General features: G+C 36.5%; 1 long non-coding RNA gene and 1 pseudogene across 2 annotated transcripts in view; both read right to left on the bottom strand.

Annotated features, from left to right (window-relative positions):
- Nucleotides 1-980: 980 nt before the first annotated feature.
- The window catches only part of LOC139037540 (uncharacterized), a 29,653-nt gene continuing 3,872 nt past the window's right edge, over nt 981-26,761 (bottom strand). The window contains exons 2-3 of one of the 2 annotated variants that reach the window (XR_011490422.1): nt 16,588-16,799; nt 981-14,619 (exon numbers count right to left, since the gene is read on the bottom strand). This is a non-coding gene — a long non-coding RNA (uncharacterized lncRNA). Of the gene's footprint in view, nt 16,800-26,761 lie in introns of both variants that reach the window. The other variant, XR_011490421.1, reaches the window with a different exon arrangement.
- LOC139037557 (serine/threonine-protein phosphatase 4 regulatory subunit 3A pseudogene) lies at nt 20,214-23,510 on the bottom strand (annotated as a pseudogene).

Here is a 26,761-nt window from a genome sequence, read left to right as displayed (position 1 = left end):
TTTCCACACTTTCTTTGGTTAAGTCTGATTTTGCTATAAGTAGTTGATAATCTGAGCCACAGTCAGCTCCCAGTCTTGTTTTTTTCTGACTGTATAGAACTTCTCCATCTTCAGCTGCAAAGAATGTAATCAATCTGATTTCAGTATTGACCATCTGGTGATGTCTGTTTATAGAGTTGCCTCTTGTGTTGTTGGAAGAGGGTGTTAGCTACAACCCACGTGTTCTCTTGGCAAAACTCTGTTAGCCTTTTCCCTGCTTCATTTTGTACACTCAAGCCAGATTCACCTGTTACTCCAAATATCTCTTGACTTCCTACACTTGCATTCCAATCCCCTATGATGAAAAGGATATTTATATATTTTGGTGTTAGTTCTAGAAGGTCTTCTAGGTCCTCATAGAACCACTCGACTTCAGCTTCTTTGGTGTTAGTGGTTGGGGTATAGACTTGGATTACTGTGGTGTTGAATAGTTTGCTTTGGAAAGGAACCGAGATCATTCTGTCATTTTTGAAATTGCACCCAAAAGTGTGCGTTTTGTAGTCTTGTTCATTATGAGTGCTATTCCATTTCTTCTATGGGTTTCTTGTCCACAGTAGTAAGTTTAATGGTTATCTTAATTAAATTCACCCATTAAATTAAATTAAACCCCCACCCATTCCCCCATTCAACCATTAGTTCACTGATTCCTAAGATATCGATGTTTACTCTTGCCATCTCCGGCTTGACCACATACAATTTGCCTTGATCCATGGACCTATCATTCCAGACATGGATAGACAATATATATTTGGACACCAAAATGGAGAAAGCAGGTGAATACCTGTGTCATTTGTGTAAATAACACACATGAAATAAATTCCTAATGGAAGAAAAAAATGATTATTTATCTTCCAAATTATTAGAGCAACTAAAAGAAGTGCCTATTTGCTTCAGGTAGGAAATAAGAAAGAAAAGAGAATAGCATGGATAGTATCTGTCACTTTTGCCAGAAATAAGCCCCTTTATTGCTTGGGGGCAAATCTGCTTTTTGTTGCTACATGCTTACCATTGACTGTTATTCAGGAGCATAATGAAGTGATGACAAAATCAGGTAAAACATATCATTCAGTTCAGTATATTGGTATGGTTTAAAATCATTGTCAAAAAACAAAATTTTCCAAGCAGGATCAGAGAAGTATCACAAATCTTATTGCATTTACAAGAAACTTGCTTAAAATAAAATGATATAACAGTGTTAATATACAATATATCCAGAACATGCAAAAAAAGGAAAAAAAAAGTGGCAATTCTACTGTAAGAAAAAACAGATTTTAAGGAGAAAATTATCAGAGAGGTCTATCTACAAAAGGATTGTTTTATTTTGGAACTGGGTACAATCCAAATGAAACCAAGAAATTAAGAAGCAGAGTGAGCCATAGGAAATTAAAGATGAAATATTTCTTCAATAATGAGAGGATAGAAAAAGAGAAATAATAAAAGCCAGATAAAATACATGGAGTTCAGTCTAGTTCTTGAACTTCTTTCAGACTGTAGCCTTTCACATTTGTCATGGAGATATGCATGCTGAGGAAGTTAATGGAGTGTGTACAACATTGTTTTGTTTTGTTTTGTTTTGTTTATCTTTACCTCTAGCTATCAACTCATTGGTCCATCCGCTGCTGAATGTATTCTCTCAGGCAATACTGTCTTTTGGGATTTGGAGACACCAATTGTGAACATGAGTTGAAATCCCTAGCTCCTTTTATGCCACACTCTATTCTAGAGTTTCCCTCTTGGATTACAAAGAATAAATTTCATTCCTTTTGGCAATAGTATCTCTCTGATATTTGAAGAAAACACTCACATCCTTAAAGGTACTCACAATGTCCCTAGCATCAAGTTCCTCCTGTTTTCTCCATGTATATTTTAAATTTTTATTAGAACATGTGCATTATTTTAAATAAAGTCTTGAACATTTTTAGACAGTCCCCAAACTCCTCTTCTGTTGGTTGAACATCTTCCAGTTTGATACTTATTCTCTCCAGTGAAGGAAATGAATCCAAGACTGTGAAACTGTCTTGCCTCCTCTCTGTCAACTCTTAATCCCAACACATCTGTTCAAGCCCTGGGCTCTCCCTGCTCTCTTATTCTTTGTCTAAACAGTGACATGATATCTCTCCTATGTGCTGTTTGAAATATGAACTCCTTACACTTTAAGACATATAAAGGAAGAAGTACTTTGCACATTAACAAAGGGATTGGTGATAATGTAAGGAAATCAACATTCTCGAACTACTGGTAGTAGCATGGTTGGTGATGAATTTTCTAACAGACCAGGACACAGTATATATCAAAAAACCTTAACTGTATGCCTGTTGTTAATCCAGAAATTCTATAATCTATGACTTTAAGAAATCGCCATGAGTTTTTACAAGGACTGATGTATAAATTTTACCTTCATTATTATTTTATGATAGTGAAAAAGTAAACAGAATTGAAATATTGTGCACATTCTAAACAATGTCTGGAAATGATCTGCTAGAAGAAACAATACACATGTTCTAATAAAATTTTAAAATATATGTGTATGGCTGTGTCCCTTCACTGTTCACCTGAAACTACCATAACATTGTTAATTGGCTATACCCCAATATAAAATAAAAAGTCTAAAGTTTGGAGAGAAAAAATAAATAAATAAAAATGAGACTTTAGAAGCAGCCCTTAAAAAAGTGAGGAGCTTCACTAGACGAGAGAGAGAACTATTCCAAATGTAATCAGACAGTATGATTGTACTCTTAAACAGTCCTCCAGTTCAGTTCAGTCGCTCAGTCATGTCCAACTCTTTGCAACCACATGGACTGCAGCACTGCCAGGCTTCCCTGTCCACCATTAACTCCTGGAGCTTACTCAAATGCATGTTCATCGAGTCAGTGATGCCATCCAACCACCTCCTCCTCTGTTGTCCCATTATCCTCCCACCTTCAGTATTTCCCAGCATCAGGGTCCTTTCCAAGGAGTCACAACAGGTGGCCAAAATATTGGAGTTTCAGCTTCAGCATCAGTCCTTCCAATGAATATTCAGGACTGATCTCCTTTAGGATTGATTGACTGGTTGGATCTCCTTGCAGTCCAAGGGACTATCAAGAGTCTTCTTCAACAGCACAGTTCCAAAGCATCAATTCTTCAGTGCTCAGCTTTCTTTCTAGTCCAACTCCTACATGTATACATGACTACTGGAAAAACCATAGCTTTGACTAGATGAACTTTTGTTGGGAAAGTAATGTCTGCTTTTTAATATTCCCTAGGCTACAAATATATTCTAAAAATATGTTATCTGTATGTGTTTGTCTACTTAAGATTACACATTAAATGTATTTGATATATAAATAAGATTGCACATTATGTAATATGATATAATAGTTAGCAATGTTTCTTTCTAGATAATGGACTTAACATTGATTTTTATTTAAATTTTATAAATTTTCCACAGTAATTATGAAAATTTTTTGCAATATGAAATATTTTCTTAACCAAAAATAAGCAAATGTCGGCTTTAAGATATTCATGCCAAATGTGATAGAAATATTTTATATGCTCTTGAATGATTTAAATTAACTAAGAATTGTCTGTTACTTAAATATTAGGTGAAACCTGCTGATAGCCTTATCTGTGTTTCATATCTTTTCAGCAGTAGTTGTTGATGTAATTTTTTCCCTCTTTTTATATGCTACTTCTTCTTGAGTCAATACTGGGGAAATATATTTTTTATTTCTAACATCCTTATTTTGAAAATTAAGCAAAGTGGAAATATTCAATCATTTTTATTATTCTCAATCTGTAATTGTTGTGTTTGTCCTGTATAATGCTGTGTATTTGTGCTTTATCTATTTTTATTAGTCATGCTAGAGCTTTCGATTTTTATTTATTTTAGAATATATGCTGTATGTTATGCATATTAAAAACCAATAGAATAAATCCAAATGCTCTCTACAGAGAGAGAGTAAAATTTTAAAAAGTTAAAGAACATATAAATTCTCACCTAAAATAAGAAGTAAGTGGACTATAATAATATGTGGACCCATTTATTGAAATAGCAATACTTGAGAGGATCAGAGATCACAATATTGAGGTTATCTAATCTGCAATCTTGTACAAACATATCTGTACATTAGCAAATATTATACAAGTGCAGAAATGTTCTCAATATTGACATTTGATCATTTTTTAAGCTAGGCCTCTCTGTTTCCTAGGCATTCCTTGAGGGCCACCCCAGCCATCACCAATGGAGATTTCATTAGCCCCAACAGAGAATATTTTTGATGCAGAACAGTGGTAACCTACCACTGCAATCTTGGAGAGAGAAGGAAAAAACTGACCTGATGTATAAGATGTCAATATACTGCACCAGCGAAGACAATCAAGTGGACATCTGGAGTGGACCTCCCACTCAGTGCACTGTACCTAATAAAGGCACCATCCAGTCATTGAGACTCGATGGACATGAGTTTGAGCAAGCTCCAGGAGCTGGTGATGGACAGGGAAGCCTGGTGCACTGCAGTCCATGAGGTCGCAGAGTTAGACACGACTGAGTGACTAAATTGAACTAGTCATTGAAAATGGAGTAAAGATGTCTGAGAACAAAAGCTTATTTTCCTTACATGAAACTGTGAGTTTTAGGTGTCAGTCTGGCTTTACCATGAAAGGACCCCCCCAAGGGGGCTGGAGTTGCTCAGTTGCTCCAGGGACGAGTCTGACTGAGGCTGTGAAGGACCTAGGAATGTCATTAAGTTATAGGAGGCTTGGAAGATTCATGTTTGTTCTGGGGTATGGATGTATGGTGAGCAGTGAGAGTAAATGTGGGGAGAAGAAAAATGAAATTAGGAAAACTAGTGCACTTATGTGTAAATGCTTTCATTTTTTGAAGCAAAAGCTTAATGAATCAAAGAAGGATTTATTCGGGGATCATATTGGGGAATTCTCAAGGCAAAGTATCAGTGCAAATATCTCTCAGTTGTATTGAAGAATGATGTGGATTTTCTGGTCAGCCTTGTAACAAATAATCTTGAACATTGCTTTAGTAGCATGTGAGATGAGTGCAACTGTGTGGTAGTTTGAGCATTCTTTGCCATTTCCTTTCTTTGGGAGTGGAATGAAAACTGACCTTTTCCAGTCCTGTGGCCACTGCTGAGTTTTCCAAATTTGTTGACATATTGAGTGTAGCACTTTCACAGCATCATCTTTTAGGATTTGAAAGGTTGTTGCTGAACGATAAGATGAGGTTTATTAAAGTATAAAGGAGATAGAGAAAGCTTCTGACATAGGCATCAGAAGGGGGCAGAAAGAGTACCGCCCCGCTAGTCTTTAGCTGTATGTTATATAGTCACTCGCAGTCTGTTAATGAAAAGAAAAGAATGTCTTAAAATTCAGAATGGCACCAGGCCCTTCATCCATAAGTTGCATTTTGTGATAATTTTGGCACCAGATAATTCATCCCAGGCCATAAAACGATTGACTTGAATCTTGTAGAAGGGCAGATTACCACACAAATAGTTTCATTTACATAGATTAGGGGAACAATACCTGAGTATAACACACTGGTTTGTCAAGTAGTTTGAGCCATTTGGCGGAACTTAAAGTCTGGGGTAAATGCATAGCACATTAACATAGCTTTAAAATAAACATTTCCATAAGAAAAATGTCTTGGTTAACTCAAAGTTTGAGAATAGTTAGCTTCAGGTGAAACCAGGTGTCATGGCAACACAGCATTTTAAGAGAAACCTCCTTTTAAATTTGTATAGAGAAGAAAAAAAAAAAGTCTCTAATTTGTTTCCTCCTGCTGCTTAAGAGAGATAAAAATGTCTGACACCTGCAGCCTATTTCCTCCGTTTGGAGACCCCTGGCCTTCCTGCCTGTTACCCCGTCAGATTTGAAATAGCTCAACTGGAATTCCATCACCTCGACTAACTTTGTTGAAATAGTGCTATTCTTTTATCCACAACAGCAAAATTAGCTTCGACATTCAGAGATTGAATAGATTATCTAAATTATGTGCTGCTACTGCTACTGCTAGGTCACTTCAGTCGTGTCCGACTCTGTGCGACCCCATTCCTGGGATTCTCCAGGCAAGAACACTGGAGTGGGTTGCCATTGCCTTCTCCAAAATTATGTGCTACTAAGTGGCATACCCAGGAATAGAATGCAGTGTGTCAGCCCCTGGAAGTTGAATCCTCTTTTTCTGGAAATATTTTTATTGGAATCTGTCACAGAAAGAAACTGGCTTATGTAAAAAGATGTCATAGCCTCAGAATAGTGACAAGGATTTGGAGATTGTCTGTTTTGGTCCATTTCCTGCATTACATCATTAGGAATCTGAAATAGAAAGTGCAAGTAACTCGCTCAAAGATAAACAGATTTTTCCATTCATCTTTAATGTGATACATGTTAATTGAAATTCAAATATGTTCTAATGTCCTGAACATACATTGAAAGGTCTGTGTATAGAGGCAGCTACATTTTGACCTGACTGGTCTCTAAGAAATTTGTCCTCTCATTACAATGATGGGCTTAAAATACCTGGTTTTGTCTTTATATGCCACAGTAGCTGGCATAAGAAGAACTTGTAGAAGTGGATTGGTAAATGTTGTGGTTGATACAAGGGCAGAGAGGGATCTTACGATTTTTCCACAAACTCATATTAGCCTTGTACAACAAATGAGAGGGCACTGGGAAGGACAACAATCTAGATATAATATAGATTATTACTACACTTTTGTCATAGAAGTGCAAAAAAAGAAAGAGTTAGGGGAAATCTGTCAATAGACTGAGGCTCAGGAAACCTTCCCTACCTGTAAGAAGAAGGTATAAACTGGGTTGAATTTCTAGAACATATGTGAGTGGGTTAGCCAATACTAATATTAATACTAATAACTCTATACTGGATAGCCAACAGTGAAAAGAAGAGACCAACTAAAGAATTCCAATAAGGTCCCTAATCTCCAGATATAATACCTCAAATGTCAAGAATACAGTTGAAAATCACTTATATATGAAAAGCCACGAAAACCCTAATAGAAAGAAAACAATAAACAGAAGACAACACTGAGATGACATAGATTGAAATTACTGGATAGCAGTTTTAAAAATCTAATCCAATTGATAGACCTGGAAAATAGATTAATTTACTAAAAGACCATACAGGGTGGCTCAATAATATATTGCAAATGGCAGAAGGATAAATAAATTTGAATATAAGCTAACTTTGAAAATAGTCTGAAAGGAAAATGTACAGAACTTCAAGGACTCATGAGAAATAATATTCTGAAAGCAAAAATAAAGAAAATAAGACAAAAGAATAATGGCTTAGCCCCCTGTGCCTGTGATGACCTAAATGGGAAAGAAATCCAGAAAAGAGGGGATATAGGCATATGTATAGCTGATTCACTATAATGCAGAGTAGAAACAAACACAACATTGTAAAACAAATACTTTTAAAATTATTAAACACAAGTAACAGCTGAAGTTTCTTAAATAGGGCATAAGGTATAAATCTATATATTAAAACTGCTGAGTGAATTCCAGAGAAGATAAATCCTAAAAACTAATGTCAAGATACTTCATAACCAGTACCAAACTCTTTAGATGATTAGAGCTTTATAGGATAGTCTCAAGTCAGGGCGTGTCATTCCTCCATCTCCATTTTTGTTTCTGAAGATTGTTTTGGCTCTTTAGGGTCTTTTGTGTCTCCATACAAATTTTATTTTATTTTTTTTGTTTTAGTTCTGTGAAAAATTTCATTGGTAATTTGATAGGCATTGCATTAAAACTATAGGTTGCCTTGGGTAGTATAGTCATTTTGACAATATTAATTCTTCCAATTGAAGAACATAGTATATCTTTCCATCTGTGTCTTCTTCAATTATTTCATCAGTGTCCTGTAGTTTTCAGATTACAGGTTATTTGTCTCCTTAGGTAGGTTTATTAATAGGTATTTTATTCTTTTCCAAAGAAGACAAATAGATGGCCAAGAGGTACATGAAGATATTCAATATCACTAATTACTGCTGCTGCTGCTGCTAAATCACTTCAGTTGTGTCCAACTCTATGCGACCCCATTGATGGCAGCCCACTGGGCTCCACTGTCCCTGGGATTCTCCAGGCAAGGACACTGGAGTTGGTTGCCATTTCTTTCTCCAATGCATGAAAGTGAAAAGTGAAAGTGAAGTCACTCAGATGTGTCTGACTCTTTGCGACCCCGTGGACTGAAGCCCACCAGGCTCCTCTGCCCATGGGATAAAATTCAAATTGAAACTATAATACAATATCACCTACCATCAGTCAGAATGATTATCATAAAAACTCCACCAACAATATGCTGGAGAGGGTGTGGAGAGAAGGTGACCCTCCTACACTGTTGGTGGGAATGCAAATTGGTACAGTCACTATGGAGAACAGTATGCAGGTTCCCTAAAAAACTAAAAACAGACGTACTACATGACCCTGCAATCCCACACCTGGACTTATATCTGGAGAAAAACATGGCCCCAAATGACAGTTTTCCCCCAGTGTTCATTGCAGCACTGTTTTCAATAGCCAAGACATGAAACATGGAATCAATCAAAATGCCCAACAGCAGAGAAATGGATCAAGAGGATGTGATATATATATATATATATACACACACACACACATATATATATGGATTCCCTGATAGCTCAGTTGATAAAGAGTCTGCCTGCAATGCAGGGGGCCCCAGTTCGATTCCTGGGTTGAGAAGATCCTCTGGAGAAGGAAAAAGCTACCCACTCCAGTGTTGTGACCTAGAGAACTCCATGGACTGTATAGTTCATGGGGTCATATTGTCACACTGCTTATTTAACTACTATGCAGAGTACATCATGAGAAATGTGTATCTTAATAACTAAAAATGTGTATCTTAATAACTAATATATATATAATGAAATATTAGTCAACCATTAAAAGAAGTGAAATAATGTCATTTGCAACAATATGGACGGACCTAGAGAGTGTTATACTGAGTGAAGTTAAGTCAAACAGAGAAAGAGAAAAATCATATGATATCCCTTATAAATGGAATCTTAAATGATATAAATGAACTTATTTACAGAACAGAAACAGATTCATAGGCTTAGAGAAGGAACTTACGGTTGCTGGGCTGAATGATGGGGGAAGGGATAGTTAGGGAGTTTGGGATGGACATGAACACATTGCTGTATTTGAAATGGATGACCATAATGACCTACTGTATAGCCAGGGAACTCTGTTCAATGTAATGTGACAAGCCGGGTGGGATGGGAGTTTGAAGGAGAATGGATATGTGTATATATATGGCTGAGCCCCTTTGCTGTTCACCCGAAGCTAGCACGACATTGTTAATTGGCTATACTCTAATACAAAATAAAAAAGTTAAAAAAGGTACATCAAAATCAAATTGCCAGAAATTTCAGGGAGAAAAAATCTCAATAACTCTTGATAGATATTATGCCATGCTTTTTTAGAAAAAGTGTTCAAACATCAGCATCAGTAGAGTTTTCACACATGACCATAGAGCCAGGAGGAAGAGACAACAGCTTTCCAATGCTGGATGAAAAGAACCAGCAACTCCAAATTCTATAATGAGTGAACTATCCTTTAGGAATAAAAGGAGAAAGAAAGTTATTCCTGGGCAAAAGAAAACTGAGAGAATCTTTCTCCAGCAGACCTGTAGTTGAAGAATTCTTCAAATAGAAAGCAAAACAGAAAAAGGATTGAGAGTTTAGGAAGGAAAAAAACAATGGAATTGATTTTTTTTAAAAATGGGCAAATATAATAAGTCTATAATTTCCCTACTGATTTTATTAGATTATGATTGTGCAAAATTATCATTTGATATGGTGCTCTATGGATGTGGAGAGAATACTACAGATGTTCATGCTAAAATCTTGGGGAGAATAAATAAATGGAAATGGAAGTAAGCTTCCCACATTTCACCTGAAGTGGTAAAATGTCAGCAACAGTAGGGAGTGATAAGCTACCTTTGTGTATCTTAATAACTAATGCAACTACTAATAAAACCATGCAAAGTAACACAGATGTATCACAGTTAAATTATTTTATAATGTTCAGAAATTCACAGGGAGGGCAAGAAAACAAAGTGGGATTGAGAAACAGAGGAAACACATATAAAACAACAGTAAAATGGCAGACATTATCCCTAAAATAGTTAATAGTTACTTTAAATGTAAATGGTCTAAATAGATCAATTAAAAGACTGAAAATGGCAGGGTGAACACATAAACAAGTCTCAGCTGTATGCTGTGTACAAGTAAGTCACTTCAAACATGAAAACATGTCAAGTGGAAGACTATAAAAAATACACACCAGGCAAAAGTTAACTTGAAAAACTAGAAGTGGCTAATGTATTTCTTGGTTGGATTCCCTCCCTTCCTGAACTCTAAACACTGAAGTGTCCCAGGACCAAGATTCAGACTCTTTATGTTTATGTGTACACTAATTCTCTGAATGAGTTCAGCTAATTACATACTTTTAAATATCACCCATATGTGAAGATCCCCAATTTATGTCACATTCTGTGACCAGGTCCTGGCTGCCTATTCCATGTCTCAAAGCAGAATTTCTTGGGCTATATTTAAAATGGATGGGCTCCAATTTCTTGGGCTCCAATTTCCAGTACTGGAAAACTGTTGTCACTTCCTCCTGGCTCTATGGTCATGGATGAACACTCTATTGATGCTGATGTTGGAGCACTTTTTCCAAAAAAGTATGGCATAATATCTATCAAAAGTCAAATGTACTTATACAAGTCAAATGTATCTTTAACATATTTATTCTTCAAGAAGTAACTGTCTTAATATTTAAGATAAGAAATGTTCCATGATGCCAACTGTACAAATCTTGCTAACTCTTTCATGTGAAGTGAAGTGAAGTGAAAGTTGCTCGGCCATGTCTGACTCTTTGTAACCCCCATGGACTATGCACGTTTCATTGAATTCTTCAGGCCAGAATATTGGAGTGGGTAGCCTTTCTCTTCTTCAGGGGATCTTTCCAACCCAGGAATCAAACCCAGGTCTCCTGCATTGCAGGCAGATTCTTAACCAGCTGAGCCACAGAGGAAGCCAAAGAATATTGGACTGGGTAGCCTATCCCTTCTTTAGCAGATCTTCCCAACTCAGTAATGGAACCGGGGTCTCCTGCATTGCAGGAGGATTCTTTACCAACTGAGCTATCAGGGAAGTCCAACTCTTCCATAAAATAAATGTCAAATACTTATTCAGTTCACAATATAACTAGATTTTAAGCACCATCTTTAAATAAATTAATTAAAAAATAAAATTATTACAGTAAAGCTACTTCATCATATATTTATAATAACAGATTTTTGTCCCTAATATGTATTCTAAGTTGATTATAGGGATCGATAAGATACTTTACCTTTGCACTGAGGTAGCTTTGCCCAAGTTCAATTTAAACATATCACATCTATCTCCCCCAAGAGGTCATAATTCCTGATGCATTCATAACATACTCTCTCACCACTCCGATATCTAGACTCCTGATTTTGTATAATATCATTTTCCACTTGAGGTGGATTCACACAGGAAGCATCTGAATAGAAAGGAAAAAAAAAAAGTATCTCTAATATAATGATCATCATGAAAAGCAAGGAGGAAATGGGATGTCAAATATATTCCATGGTTGTTTAGATTCAATAGTTAATCTGTCATGAAAGACTGCTAGTTTTAATCAGTTTACATGTAAGATCAAGGGAAAGGAAATAAAACAATATTTTTTCAGTATGAATTAAGTTTCTGTATCTTAAATCTCTCCCTTATTCTTCACTAGAAATTTGATACACATTTTTTAGGCCAGCGAAAATAAGAGCTTTTCTAGACATCTCTTTCTTAAGGATAGCAGCATAATTATAAAGTATATAAATTCAATGTGAATTTATAAGCCATAAGAAAAACATAATAAAAAGATCATTTGACATTAGGATTTGGTTTACATTCATTCTATTTAACAGCTGTAACTTAGTACAGTCACTATGGAGAACAGTGTGGAGATTCCTTAAAAAACTGGAAATAGAACTGCCATATGACCCAGCAATCCTACTGCTGGGCATACACACCAAAGAAACCAGAAATGAAAGAGACACATGTACCGCGGCATTAATTGCAGCATTGTTCACAATAGCCAGCACAAGGAATCAACCCGTAAGTCCATCGGCAGATGAATGGATAAGGAAGCTGTGGTGCATATACACAATGAAATATTACTCAGCCATTAAAAAGAATGCATTTGAATCAGTTCTAATGAGGTGGATGAAACTGGAGCCTATTATACAGAGTGAAGTAAGTCAGAAAGAAAAACACCAATACAGTATCAGTTCAGTTCAGTCGCTCAGTTGTGTCCGACTCTTTGCGACCCCATGAACCGCAGCACGCCAGGCCTCCCTGTCCATCACCAACTCCCGGAGTCCACCCAAACCCGTGTCCATTGATGCCATCGGTGATGCCATCCAACCATCTCATCCTCTCTTGTCCCCTTCTCCTCCTGCCTTCAATCTTTCCTGGCATCAGGGTCTTTACCAGTGAGTCAGCTCTTCACATCAGGTGGCCAAAGTATTGGAGTTTCAGCTTCAACATCAGTCCTTCCAATGAACACCCAGGACTGCTCTTCTTTAGGATGGACTGGTTGAATCACCTTGCAGTCCAAGGGACTCTCCAGAGTCTTCTCCAACACCACAGTTCAAAAGCATCAATTCTTCGGCGCTCAGCTTTCTTCATAGTCAAACTCTCACATCCACACATGACCACTGGAAAAACCATAGCCTTGATTTGACGGACCTTTGTTGGCAAAATAATGTCTCTGCTTTTTAATATGCTGTCTAGGTTGGTCATAACTTTTCTTTCAAGGAGTAAGCATCTCTTAATTTCATGGCTGCAGTCACCATCTGCAGTGATTTTGGAGCCCAGAAAAATACAGTTAGCCACCATTTCCCCATCTATTTCCCATGAAGTGATGGGACTGGATGCCTTGATCCTAGTTTTCTGAATGTGGAGCTTTAAGCCAACTTTTTCACTCTCCTCTTTCACTTTCATCAAGAGGCTCTTTAGTTCTTCTTCACTTTCTGCCATAAGAGTGGTGTCATCTGCATATCTGAGGTTATTGATATTTCTCCCGGCAATACTAACACATATATATGAAATTTAGAAAGATGGTAACGATGACCCTATACGCAAGACAGCAAAAGAGACACAGATGTAAAGAACAGACTTTTGGACTCTGTGGGAGAAGGCAAGGGTGGGATGATTTAAGAGAATAGCATTGAAACATGTATATTATCATTTGTGAAACAGATCGCCAGTCCAGGTTCAATGCATGAGACAGGGTGCTCAGGGCTGGTGCACTGGGATGACCCAGAGGGATGGGATGGGGAGGGAGGTGGGAGGGGGGGTTCAGGATGGGGAACACATATACACCCATGGCTGATTCATGTCAATATATGGCAAAAACCACCACAATATTTTAAAGTAATTAGCCTCCAATTAAAATAAATTAATTAATTAAAATTTAAAAAAGAGCGGTAACTTTAGGCCCTTAGAAAAATAAACACAGTAAGTACTCTTTAGAGACTTGATTAATAATTAACACACTCTGAAGAATACCATAGTTGAAGGGAGATGATTAATTAAAAGATTCAAACATAAGATATAGAAAAATAAGTGTAAATTTACAAAACTACTCCATAATGATATTAATGAGCTTAGTGGCAAATGCTCAAGGACACCCTAATGAGTGATGTGTAATTCCTCAGTGAGATTAAGGGCATGTAAGGTACAAGAGGCTATTGCCATGGCTTCTAGACTGAAATGTGCACAGAATCCCTTGGGAATCATTAAAATAGTGTCAGAATTGCAGTCCCGGTGGTTTTGATTCATCAGATCTCAGTGAACCTGTGAAGTTGCTTGCATATCCAACAGTTTACAGAATATGCTGGGATTGCTGTGCCTGGACCGTGTACTGGGCTATAGAATTATTGGGCTGTAGACGGACTGCTGAGTACACAATTCCATCCTTTTTTATTTATGTGTGCGAGCATGCTCAGATGCTCAGTCGTGTCTGACTCTTTGCGACCTCATGAACTCTAGCCCACTAGGCTCCTGTATTCATGCAATTCTCTAAGCAAGAATACTGGAGTTGGTTGTCATTTCCTCCTCCAGGGGATCTTCCTGACCCAGTGATCAAAACTATGTCTCATACACTGTCAGGTGGATTCTTTACCACTAGTGCCACCTGGGAAACTCTCATCCCTTTTTATGCTCAGGCATAAACCTTCTTTGACCTGGCTTAAGAATAATCTATGTCTTTTTAATGATGGTGGAGGCAATTTTCCTCACTGTGTTTCTTAATGTATTTTAATACATAAATTTTAAAATTTTACCTAAGTACCTCTGCATGCTGGTCTTCCTGTCCATTTTCTCTTAATACACTTTAAAATATTGGATCCATCTAACTGATAATATGGTCAACATTTAAAAGCCACTTGTTCTCCTGACCTACGTGATTTCTTCTCTCAACCTTTGAGGACTGCATCATCAAAGCTGGACAAGTTAACACAATCTGTATATGAAAGAAAAAGAATATGTATTTGTTTAATACTTCTTTAAAAATCCATGGCTGATTCATGTCAATGTATGGCAAAAACCACTACAATATTGTAAAGTAACTAGCCTCCAACTAATAAAAATAAATGGAAAAAAAAATAAATAAAAAGAAAAAAAAATACATAGCGGCCAATAATTATATTCCAGAAAAAATAGGTACATATCAAACCAATGAATATTGTATACCATTTTTCTTATAACTTAAATGTCAGAAGTCTTGACTCAGTCACATTGATTGTCTCTATATTCATCAAAATTATTACACGGGAATGGTGATGTTCTAAGAGAGAGGAATGCATACTTCTCACATTTAAATTATTTTTCCCAATTGCAAGTCACCTACATTATGAATGTGTTTCTATTTCTTACTTCTGTCATAATCTGTTATGCTGAACTCTGTTAAATATCTTAGAAAATTGCATATTATAAAGAAATGATTGATAAATTAATAACAACTGGAGTAGTGATAAGACTGATGAGTAGAGGTCAGCCATGATAAAGCAACAGAGACAAGAAATCTGAGAATGTATATCAGAGGATGTCCAAACTACATCCAAGATGATGTGAAAGTGAAATAATTTAGCTTGTGTTACCAAACTTTTATTATTTAGCTTGTTAAGATGAGACAATTTGAGACAATCAAACTTCTACTATTACTAGAGTTATTAATTCTCTACCAGAATTTAGAACTTTCCATAGATATCTTGTTAGATTCTAGAATTATTGGTTAGTTTCATATTTATACCATTTATGCTCTGAATTAAAGATATTTGTCAGCCTTAGAATGAAAAACACTTATGCATTCTGGTGAACGGGACCATTTTCCTCCTAAATGTCCTATAGATGGATGTGAGTCCCTCTATCCCAAACCCCTCATCACTGTTGTAAGTAACTTCTCCATATCCATAACTGTCTCTCTAATGAGATATAGCGCTATTCTAAATATAAGGTGGAAGTCCACAAGGGAGTCCTAGGAATATATGAAAGAATGATTTCATGTTTCACTAACTCTGAAACTTACTTTGATGAACTGCTCATCATATTTGGTAGTTTTATTTGAAAATAATGAGTGATTATACTATAACATCTAGAAAATCAGAGAGAAGTACAAGAATATGTCCTAAAATTACCATTCTGGTGCTTGTCCAACCATCCCCTTGAGCACAAACTTGAAACTAACAGCACTGATATATAAAAGAGACTATCAGTTATTCTCTAATCAATCATGAGTAATAAAAAAACACATTAGGACTTCATTACCTTAGGAAAAATACTATAAATTGTAAGAAATTAAAAGGAACATTGTAGGAAGAACATAAGAAATGTTTCAGAAAAAAACTTGGTGGCAATGCAAATACTGCAAATTCTATGAATGGGTAGGACTGTGAATATGTTTACCTATATGAATAGTTAGGTTTAATTTTATTACACATGCAGTGCTAATATTACAAAAAAAATTTGCCAGATTGAAAATGGATTCTATATGGAACCAATTAAATTAACACAAATGATTAATTGGAATATGTAAAAAATCAATTAAGTGTATAAATATAGAGATTACATATTAAAACCTAAAAGGGTTAGTCACTCAGTCATGTTCAACTCTTTGTGACTCAATAGACTGTAGCCCACCAGGCTCCTTTGTCCATGGAATTTGCCAGACAAGAATACTAGAGTGGGTTGCCATGTCCTTCTCCAGGGGATCTTCTCGACCCAGGGACTGAACCCAGGTCTCCCACATTGCAGGCAGATTCTTTACTGTTTGAGCTACCCTGGTACATTAATTCCTAAGTAACTTATAAATAAATAAGTGATTTGATATATTTAGAAATCTAAAGGAACCTGTCTCATGACTTTGACTGCAATTGATTAGTTTCAATGAATGATACTGAATATAGAAATTTGGTTTGCATACTGTCCTCACCTATACACTGAGGGGAAGAGCTCCACTTGCCCATATAGCATGTTATTCCATCTTCTTCAGATATCCTGAAGCCTTCTTCACAAGTATAACTTAACTTGGTGCCGTGTGCATACAGCCTTGGTTCATGTCATGTGTTTCTCTTCTTTCTTCTGCTGAGCTAGATGATTGTTCCACGGTCTATTTGAGGTGGTTGAAAACATGGAATTTTTTTTCTACATGAAGAACAGAGATCAAAGGGTGAAGTATAAATATAATGTTTAAATTAAAATAAAATAAGAATAAGTTGAAGAAGTTAAAGAGTTTTAAGACTGACAAATAATTGAAACTTGCAATTACTTTGTCTCCATAAATACTCTTGTACTATCCACTTGTTCAGTATGCTCCTGCATTCTTTTTTAAATGAATGTTTTTAATTGAAATGTTGGATGTATAACAGTATGTTAACTCCAGGTGTGCTACAAAATCATTTTACTTTTACATACATTATAAAATGACTACCAGTATCTAGTAACAATCTGTCCCTAACAAATTTATTACAATATTATTGACCATATTCTGTATGCTGTATAATACATCCCCCTGGCTTCTTTATTGCATAACTGGGGTTTGTACCTCTAAATCCTCTGCATCTATTTTGCCAACTCCCACCTCCCTTCTTGCAACAACCCATTAGTTCTGCACCTGTGTGAGCCTGTGTTCCTTTAATTTTGTTTGTTTTATTTTTATCTTTCACATATAAGTGACAACATTTGGTATCTGTCTTTTTATGCCTGACTTACTTCACTTAGCATAATTCACACTAGACCCATTCATATTGTTCCAAATGGAAATCTTTCCTATTCTATGGCTCAGTAACAGTTCATTTTTTGTGTGTGTTTATCCACTCATCTATCAATGGACTGTTGGGTTGCTCCTTATCCTTACCTGTTGCATGTAATGCTGCGATGAACACTGAAGTGCTTATATCTTTTTGGATTAGAGTTTTTGATTCCTTTGAAAACTGCCCAGAAGTGGAATTGATAGATCATATGGCAGTTCTACTTTTAACTTTTTAAGTAAACTCCATACTCTTTTACACAGTGGCTCTATCAATTTATAATTCCACCAACAGTGCACAAAGACTCCCTTTTTGCCACATTTAGCCAATGAGTGTTATTGTCTTTATGATATTAGTCATTGTGACCAGTGTGAAGGGACATCTCACTATGGTTTTAATATACATTGACCTGAAGATTAATGATGTTGAGCATCTTTTCACGGGTCTGTTGGCCATCTCTATGTCTTCTTGGAAAAACAATCTATTTAGGTCTTCTGGCCATTTTTTTTTTTTTAGTTGAGTTGGTTTATTTATTTTTTTCTGATGTTGAATTGCATGAATTCTTTGTATAGTTTGAATATTAATTGGATATATCCTTTGCAAAATATCTTCTCCCATTCAGTAGGCTGCCGTTTTCATTTTATTGATAAGTTTTCTGTGCTATGGGAAAGTTGTTTAGTTTGATGTACTCTCGTTTGCTAACTTTTAGTTTTGCTTCCCTTGCCTGAGGAGACATATCCCCTCCAGATCAGTTCAGTTCAGTCACTCAGTTGTGTCCAACTCTTTGCAACCCCATGGACTGCAGCACTCCAGGCTTCCCTGTCCATCACCAACTCCCGGAGCTTGCTCAAACTCATGTCCATCGAATCGGTGATGCCATCCAACTATTTCATCCTCTGTTGTCCCCTTCTCCTCCTCCTTAAATATTTCCCAGCATCAGGGTCTTTTTTCAGATGAATCAGTTCTTCACATCAGGTGGCTAAAGTATTGAAGTTTCAGCTTCAGCATCAATCCTTCCAATGAATAATCAGGACAGATTTCCTTTAGGATTTAGTGGTTGGATCTCATTGCAGTCCAAAGGACTCTCAAGAGTCTTCTCCAACACCATAATTCAAAAGCATCAGTTCTTCAGTGCTCAGCTTTCTGATAGTCCAACTCTCACACCCATACATGACTACTGGAAAAACCATAGCTTTGATTAGACAGACCTTTGTTGGCAAAGTAATATTCTCTGCTTTTTAATATGCTGTCTAGGTTGGTCATAGCTTTTCTTCCAAGGAGCAAGAGTCTTTCAATTTAATGGCTGCAGTCACCATCTGCAGTGATTTCAGAGCCCCCCAAAAATAAAATCTCTCACTGGTTCCATTGTTTCCCCATATATTTGCCATGAAATAATGGGACCAGATGCCATGATCTTAGTTTTCTGAATGTTGAGTTAAGCCAACTTTTTCACTCTCTTTCACTTTCCTCTTGAGGCCCTTTAGTTCTTCTTTACTTTAAAAATGATGTCAAAGAGCATATTGCCTATGATTTATTCTAGTTTTATGGATTCAAGAGTTACGATTAAGTCTTTAATTTATTTTTAGTTTACTTTTGTATATTGCGTGAGAAAGTTAGCCAAGATTGATTCTTTGGAATGTAACTCTCCAGTTTTCCTAACACCAGTTATTAAAGAGGCAATCACTTTCCCTTTATATTCTTGTCTCCTTTGTCATAGATTAATTGGTCATATAGTATGAGCGTGTTTCTGGGCTCTCTATTCTGTTCCATAGATATATGTGTCTGTTTTTGTGCCAGTGTCATACTATTTTAATTATCACAGCTTTGTAATGGAGTTTGAAGCCAGGGAGTTTGATTCCTCCAGTTCTATTTTCCTTTTTCAAGATTGCTTTGGCTATTCTGGGTCTTTCGTGTTTCTGTACAAATTGCAAAACTTTTTCTTCTAATTCTGTGAAAAATGCCATTGGCAGTTTAAGAGGGATTGCATTGTCTGTAGACTGCCTTGGGTGGCAAGGTTATTTTGACTATACTAATTCTTCAAATTCATGAAGATGATTTCTTTCCATTTGTTTTGTCACTTTCAGTTTTTTTCATCAATATCTTATAGTTTTCAGAGTACAAATCTTTTACCTCCTTGGTTAGATTTGTTACTAGCTATTTTATTCTTTTGATGCAGTTGTAAATGGGGTTGCTTTCTTGATTTCCTTTTCTAAAAATTTTATGTTCAAGAATAGAAATGTGACATATTTCTGTATCTTAATTTTTATCCTTCAAATTTAATGAATTCATTTACTAGTTCTAATAGCTTTTGATGGTGTTTTTTTTATGTACAGTATTATATCTAAAAATAGTGACAGTTTTACTTTTTTCTTTCCAATTAGAATTCCTTTAATTTATTTTCTTGTGTGATTGCTATGTCTAGGACTTCCAATACCATGTTGAATAAAAGTGGAGCAATGGGCATCCTCATCTTTTCCCTGGTTTTTAGGCAATGCCTCTCAGCTTTTCACTGTTGAATGTGATATTGGCTGGATGTTTCTATGTGTGGCCTTTATTATGTTTCGGTATGTTTCCCCACTACCCATTACATGGAGAGTTTTAACATAAACAGATATTGAATTTTTTCAAAAGTTTGCTTGCGCCTATTGAGATATTCATATTGTTTTTATTCTTCAATTTGTTGGTATATATCACATTGATTCGCTGATATTGAAACATACTTGAATCCCTTAGAAAAGTCACAGTTGCTCATGGTGTGTAATCCTCTCAATGTATTGTTGAATTTGGTTTGCTAATATTTGATTGAAGATTTTTTTTTTTTTACTCTTCACTTTTCTTTTATTATTCAAAAGTCAGTATGTTATTCTTAAATCATTCATCCTCAATTTTGATTTAATGTACCATCATTTTCCCCCAAGATATGAAATTTCAGAATCTCTTTGGAATACTAATTTCACGTTTCTAGGTTTAACAAAACTGTTGAAATTTTAAATTCCATTCTGTTTCCCTGAATTCTCAAGACAATTGCTGATGTAAATTTTAATATAAAATATTTAGTCACAAAATAGTATTGCTTTTTGTATGCACATAGTTGTAAGATTACTCTGCTTTTGTCAATAAAAACTATATACCATCTTTCATAAAACTCTAAACAAATTAAGAAATGTAGAACAAAAATTACACATGGTAAAACAGGTACCAGCACAACGTTAGGTTATATTACATCAAAAAAAATTTTAATGGTCCCAAATATATATACTCAACAACTAAGCATACACTCAGAGAAGAAAAAATCAAAAACAAAATGAAACAAAAAAAATTATGACACAAATGACCACACCTAGAATTCCACTCAATCTTTAATCAAGTAGGGACAAATCCCCACTTTAAAAAAAAAAAAAAGTCTGCAGTTTGAAGGGCAAAGGGAACAGATAAAAAAGAGGAAACTTTATATTCACCCCTCCCCCAAAGAAGTTTTTCCAAACCTGTTGTAACTTGACTAAAATGTTCAGAATGTACGATTTTAAAGGCAGGTCTCTTTATACAAAGAAACTGCTGGCATTCTTAACTAGTGAAGAATTATGGCAGAAAAGCCTATTCTTCTGAGTCTCAAACATGGTCCGAGAAAGCATGTTCTGATTGTAGCAACTGACCCGGCAGACCAGAGTTCCACTTAGAAAACCCCTGCCCTGTTGGCTTTTTGTTTCCATTTCCTTCCCTGAGAAAAGGGCAATGTGTGGTCCAGGCTGGAGAGCTCAAAAGGCGTAAGTCTTTCCCCTAAATGTGTAGTGTCCCCTCCTCCTGCTCCACTGAATTGGCACTTGATGAGCAGAAGTCAAGTGTGCAAGTTGATCCGTGTGTCAGTCATTCACAAGAAACCACTGCTGTGTTGTCGATGTTGTCATGGGGAGGGGTAGAGAACCAGTTTTCTCGACAGGTACTGATCACAAGCAGTTGCCACTATTATGACTCAAACTTTGCTTTCTTTGACAATGGCAGAGTGTCTTCCTTGTCGTCATCCTCATCATCATCTTCATCATCGTCAGGATAATCTACCAGACCCACGAGGCCTCCCTTGGTATTAATAGCTGCCGTCTGAGATGTACTTTTAGGGATGGATCCAGGAGAGCCTGGAGAGCCTGGGGATCCAGGTGATCCTGGAGAACCAGGCAGATTTGTTGCAGGTGACTGGCTGGAGAGGGTAGTCTTTGTTCCACTAGAGAGGGAAAGCTTGAAACTTGGGCTCTGCCGACCAGAAAGATTCGTTTTCAGAAGCACCTCCTTTTCCTCACTTTCTTTTAATTTCTTCCTCTCCATGAATTTACTTATTGGATCCATAATGTCGTCATCATTCTTAGCTTTGTCAGAGGGAGACACTACAGCTTCCCCATCTTCCATGTCGTCTTCGTCTGTGTTGAACCACATCTCCTCTTCATCTTCTAGTGTTCTAGCATCTCTTCGATATCGATGATTCCTCAAAATGGAACGCATACTGTCGAGTTTGGGATTATCTTGCCTTTCTCTTTGTTGTTCAAATCTCAGTTTCAATCCTTTAAATGTCTGTACATAATCTACATCTTCCAGTGCTTTCCAGTAATTTTCAACTACATGAGCAGTTAATGATTTTATATCTTCCACTCTAATAAATTCAAACATTTCTATTATAGCAGAGTTCATCAGATTGTAGCGGGATCCATTGTTGAGAAATGCTTTGACTACTGGTTCAAATAAAAAACTTTTCATTATGTAGCGGTTGTAAAACTCATCTTTTAATCCAATGATCTTTCTCTTAAAACGAAGAGCACACAATGCCAAGAAAGCATGCTTCGAGGCCATAAGAACCAGCACTCTCCGGAGGATGTCCTTGTTAATAATGTAGTTCTTTATGTGGTAGGTATGGTGCTCCACACAAAATGTTAACAATTCCAATACCAATGCCAACAACTGGGCAGTCTGAAAATCATCTTTGCTAGGTTTGTCTTCAGTTGTATTTGCCAGTAAGGGAGCAGTAAGGACATGCATACAGTGCTTGTAGAAGAAACCCAGAAATTCAGTCTTTTCTGTTTTATCGGCAGTAGCCAACATGTTTTCTGGATCAACTAATGTTCGAAGCAGGCCCATAAGCTGGACTGCTCCTCCAAGTTCAGGGTCTGTATCACAAATCATATGTTCTATGATGAGGTTGATGAGCAAAATATCATCATCATTCTGTTGTGCCTCCTGCATGACAAACTCTCGTACCATGGATGGATTATATTCAACCAAGTATGAGAATATATCAGTAGCAGCGCTTCGCACCTGTGTATCATCCATGCCAAGGATGACTTCTAAAGCTGGTAATATACCCATGTTTGACAAAGTCTTGAAAAAAGCATCTCTGTTTTGAGGTTGTAGCGTTTGGGAGAATGCACAAAATTCTTTTAAAAAGTTAACCAACTCTTGTCTTTTTTCCTCATCTGTTGCTTCATCTGTTAGTTGTGCAAACAAATCTGTCAGAAATTTTTCATCTTCCTGTAACATACCAACAATTTCTACCTTATTGAAAAAAATAAAGGAGTGAAGTGTTGATAACATATTTTCTTCGAAGACTGAAGGGGTAGGTAGAACCATATCTTGTATATACTGAACTCGGTATGTCTGATGAATTTTTTGTTTCAACTCAGGATCTGATATGGGAATCACTTCTTTAAACTTGGCTGTTTTTGTTAGAAATTCCCTATGTTTTCGTGGTTGTGATAAAGCAGGATCATATTCTAAGCATCCAATGACGTGTCTTTGCTTGTCAGGGCCGAGAGTGACGGTTCTCTACTTTTAGAATCCAAAATAAATCCAAATACTGCATACCAGAAACAACAGGACACTTTGATTGTGTGGTCTGAAGCAGAAAATTATGACTTGGCCCTCAGCTTTCAAGAAAAAGCTGGATGTGATGAAATTTGGGAGAAGATATGTCAGGTTCCAGGAAAGGACCCATCAGTGGACATCACTCAGGACCTTGTAGATGAGTCTGAAGAGGAGCGTTTCGATGATATGTCATCACCAGGTTTAGAATTGCCATCTTGTGAATTAAGTCGTCTTGAGGAAATTGCAGAACTTGTGGCGTCATCCTTACCTTCTCCCCTGCATCGTGAAAAACTTGCACTAGCACTGGAAAATGAGGGTTATATTAAAAAGCTCTTAGAGCTTTTTCATGTGTGTGAGGATTTGAAAAATATTGAAGGACTGCACCACTTGTAGGAAATTATCAAAGGCATCTTCCTCTTGAATCGAACTGCTCTTTTTGAAGTTATGTTCTCTGAGGAATGTATAATGGACGTCATTGGATGCTTAGAATATGATCCTGCTTTATCACAACCATGATTGAAGATTTTATACCTATGTTCATAAATGATATGGACTGTAATTTTCTTTTTATGTAATGTCTTTGGTTTTGGCATCAGGATGATACTGACCATGCAAAATAAAGTTCAGAAGTGTCCTTACAATTTCTTTTGGGAATATTTTGAGAAGAATAAGTGTTAACTCTTTTGTAAATGGCAGAATTCACCTGTGAATCTGTTTGGTTATGGATTTCTGTTTCTTGGGTTTTCAAATTACTAATTCAATTTTAATATCAGTAATCAGTCTGTTTATATTTTCTATTTTTTTCCTGATTTAGTTTTGAGAAATTGCATATTTCAAGGAATTTATCAATTTCTTCTTGGTTGTCCATTTTATTTGTGTGTAATTTTCATAGTAATATCTTATAATTCTCTATATTTCTGTGGCATCAGTTGTAACCTTTCCCCATTTGTTTCTGATTTTATTGATTCAAACCCTCTTCTTTTTCTTGATGAATCTTTCTAAAGGTTTAGCAACTGTGTTTATCTTTTCAAATGATTAGCTCTTGGTTTCATTGATATTTTCTATTTTTTTTAGTCTCTCATTCATTTTTCTTCTGATCTTTGTTGTTTCTTTCCTTCTACAAACTTTGGGTTGTGTTTATATTTCTCATTCTAGTTTCTTTAGATTTATATTAGATTGCTTATTTGAGATTTTTCTTCTTTTCTGAGGTAGGCCTGTATCACTATAAATTTCCCTCTTAGAATTGCTTTTGTTGAGTCTCATATATATTGGATCATTTAAGTTCCATTTTCATTTGTTTGCAGGTCTTTTTTATATCCTCTGTGATTTCTTCAGTGACCACTTGGTTGTTTTGTAACATATTATTTAACCTCTAGCTGGTTGTACTTCTGGCAGTTTTTTTTTTTTCCCCTGATAGTTGATTTTTAGTCTTGTGCATTTGTACAACAAAAGACTCTTGTTATGATTTCAGTGTTTTAATAACTCTGCATTTTTGTTCCCCACCTCATATTTTATATTTTTGTGTTTCTATTAACTACTTATTGTGGATACAGATAATGTTACTGTTTTTATTTTTTGATCTTCCCACTAGCACCTACTACCTTTACTATAAGTTTGCTTTTACCAGTAAACTTCTTTCTTTTGTAATTTTCTTATGTCTAGTTGCAGTCTTTTCTTTTCATCTTAGAAAGTCCCTTTCATATCTCTTGTAAAGTGAGTTTAATGCTGCTGAACACATTATTTGCAGATTTCTAAAACTGTTGATCTATCTTATGATAGTCTTGCTAGATATGGTAGTTTTGGTTGTAAGTTTTTTTTTCCTTTCATCACTTTGTGTATGTTGCGTCAGTCCCTTGTGGCCTGCAAAGTTTCTGCAGAAACTGCTGATGGTCTTATGAGTCTCATTGTATGTAACTAGTGGCTTGTCTCTTGATGCTTTTAAGATTTTCTATTTTTATTTTTTTCTATTTAAATTACAATGTATTTTGGTTAGATCTGTTTTGGTTCATCTTATTTGGGAACCTGATTTCCAGGCCTGGAAGTCTGTTTTGTTCTCTAGGTTAGAAAGTTTCAGCTATTATTTCTTCAAATAAGACTCTGTCTCTCTCCATTTGGGATTCCTATAATGAAAATTTTGCTGTGTTTGCTGTTTCCCAAATGTCCTCCATTTTGTTTAGTTTTATTATCTGAGATTTCATCTTATTCCTTCTTTTGGAATGCATTTCTTTGCTCCTCATTTGACCTAATTCTCTACTTTTTTTCTAAGCATTATGTATGTTCTTGAGCTTGGAGAAGTGGTCTTATGTAGGACAAGTCTTTGGGGCCCTGCAGCATGCTCCCTTCTGTAGGATCTGTACAGAAGATCTAAATGCTATAGGGATGTCCTTCTGTTGCAGCAAGGCCAACTACTGTGGGGACACTGGTAGGCAGGGCTAGCACCCCAACCTGGTCGGCTATCACACTGCATTATGCAGTGCCTGCAGCCTACTATTTGGCAGGATGAGGTCCTGGGAAAGCTGGCTGCAGGCCCAAAGGTATCTGGGCTGGTGCTGTCATGCCCAGGAGCAGGATGAGATCCCGGTGTAGCAGCTGGGGCTCAGTGGGGCCAGGGATTGGCGCTGTCATACTTGTGGGTTGGTAAGACTCTGGTGCTAGTAATCTACAAGGAGAACTCCAAAGTGGCACTTGGCATTTTCATAGTAAAATGAGCTTTCAAAATGGCTGGAACCAACATCTATGTCCCCAAAATTGCCCCCCACCCCCAACTCTCTAGGAGGTTCACAAAGACCAGCCAGTCAGTCTAACCCAGGCTTCTTTCCAATTACTGCCTCTGCCTTGGGACATGGAGCATGAGAAATTTTTGTGTGCCTGTTAAGAACAGAATCTCTGTTTCCTATAACCCTCTGGCTTTCCTGTATACAAGCTACAGTGTACTTCTATGTCAGATATTCTGTGGACTCATCTTCCAGGTCAACTTCCATACTAAGGAGACAAATTGGCCCTTTATTCTTGCCCTTTTGGTCATTAAGAAAAAGAAATATGCGTAAGTGTAAATTTTACCTGGTATTTACTTAGTAGCCCCCAAATTTTGTCCCTTATTTACTTCACACTAGAAGTAAAAGAATATTCATTAATTTATATATTTAAACTGTGATTTATTGTTTCAAGGTAAAGAGACCTTCATCTTGCTGATCCATACAAAGCTTCAGTTCAGTTCAGTTGCTCAGTCGTGTCCAACTCTTTGAGACCCCATGGACCACAGCATGCCAGGCCTCCCTGTACTGGAGGAGGACAACTCCTGGAGTTTGCCCAAACTCATGTCTATTGAGTTGGTGATGCCATCCAACCATCTCATCCTCTGTCATTGCATTCTCCTCCCGCCATCAATCTTTCCCAGCATCAGGGTCTTTTCAAATGAGTCAGTTCGTCACATCAGGTGGCTAAAGTAATGGAGTTTCAGCTTCAGCATCAGTCCTTCCAATGAAACCCAGGACTGATCTCCTTTAGGATGGA

Source organism: Odocoileus virginianus, chromosome 11 (genome assembly GCF_023699985.2).
Source record: "Odocoileus virginianus isolate 20LAN1187 ecotype Illinois chromosome 11, Ovbor_1.2, whole genome shotgun sequence".
NCBI lineage: Eukaryota > Metazoa > Chordata > Mammalia > Artiodactyla > Cervidae > Odocoileus > Odocoileus virginianus.
Note: the sequence above shows the minus strand (reverse complement) of the source record. Positions and strands in the feature narration are given on the sequence as shown.